Source organism: Plasmodium cynomolgi, chromosome 12 (genome assembly GCF_000321355.1).
Source record: "Plasmodium cynomolgi strain B DNA, chromosome 12, whole genome shotgun sequence".
Lineage (NCBI taxonomy): Eukaryota > Apicomplexa > Aconoidasida > Haemosporida > Plasmodiidae > Plasmodium > Plasmodium cynomolgi.
Genome location: NC_020405.1, coordinates 2638287 through 2640111, shown reverse-complemented (window position 1 = coordinate 2640111; position 1825 = coordinate 2638287).

Here is a 1825-nt window from a genome sequence, read left to right as displayed (position 1 = left end):
TTGCTTAACGCCCGTTCATCACGCAATTTTTTATATAATTCCAAAAAAACATTTTTTAATCAGATAACCGCATATAAACGCATAAAACGGATTACAAAACAAATATATATCAAACGAAAACCTTTATTCATTTCTTTTGGCCCCCAGATTTCCAAATGTGATATATATGCTGCAAGTATATATGTTCATTATGTAAATTTTATGTATACCATTTAAGTATATTCAATACTTACATGCCTTGCGCAGCTGGCGCACTTTCCGCTTCATCCCATCACATTCATTTTTTTCGCAAGTTGTACGTACATACTACGTTAAACGCAAAGTAAGAAAACATGAATATGAATTATCTTTAAATCGAGTTAACTCAACTTGCGAGGCGTACTGCGGCAAAGTTTTTAAGAAATATGTGAACGTGTAAAATGGCAGGATTCAACATTTAAAAAATAATATTTCCTTTTGCTTTGAACCCAGCCTTTTTTTTTTTTTTTTGTGAATGACTGTAATAAATAAATTAATATAATATAATATAATAGTATACATACCTTCTTGCGACGCAGTAACGCTTAAAAAGATAAAAAATGTAGATTGTCATCGAAAGCAGGCAAATGACATTTGAACGCGAAATTCAATTACTGAACCTCTCAATATCAAACACATATATAAAGAAAAAGGTTCACGTCAGAAGAAAGCCTTAAATTTGATATAAGCCGAATTTAATTTGTTTATTTTTTTTTTTTTGCGTTTTTTTTTTTTTTTTTTTCCATAATGTAATAAGGCTGCTGATGCTTTGCATTTTAAATAAATACGTTTATCTAAAGCGTAAAACTAACATTTGCTTAGCAAACGCGAAAGGTACAAAATGACGTTTAAATTTAAAGTTGAATTTGAATAGGCCAGCTTGTACATTACTCTGTAAATTTTTTGTTTTTTTTCCCCATTTAATGTGTAAAGCATAATCAACATACAGAATATCTGAAAAGAAGCATAGCAATTAAGCATATTTAAGTCAAGCGAACCAGCACACACACGCATGTACTATGTATATATATATACATATATGTATGTATTTATGTATATATACCTATACACACCTTCATGCCTGCACATTTGTACATATACCCCATCACTTTGCCGATTTGTATACGCAAAGAACGCTGCTATTTCATTATTACATGTAGTGGGAACACTCGGTTGGAACGATGCCCCTTCCCCCCGCCTTGCACATCCTTTAAAGTGTAAGGCCATTTGTATACGCATCACACGTTTGTGGAATAGCAAAAGGAAAATGATTTGAAATAGAAACAGAAAAGGAGAGGCGCTCTTCTTGTTCGCACAAATAGAATAGAAGTATTTACATATACAATTCATACGTGCCCATACGCGCGTACGTCCAAGCATAATTATACGTGCATGAATGAGCATATGTGTATGTATATACATGTGCGAGTAAGAAAAATGACACCGGAGATTACCAAACAAATTTGCAGGAAAACTTCCAAAATTACACATACCTCTATTTTTTGTCACAATTTTTTTATTTTCCAATCACCCTAGTGCATACTTACGTGTATATTTAACCAAACAAGTAGTACACACACACACATCCTTTACATTTTAATATATACCAGAAGCGATAAGAAAATATTTCAGAAATATTTTTTGCGCGTATAGCTAAGAATAATACAACAAAAGTATTTTCCCCAGTGCAACGTTCCAAATTCTCCATAGAAAGTTAGCCGTCGTCGATTTGTTAACAAAATAAGTAAAAAAAAAAAAAAAACGCAGACAAAAAATTAACTCATATTTTTTTTTTTTTTATTTTTTT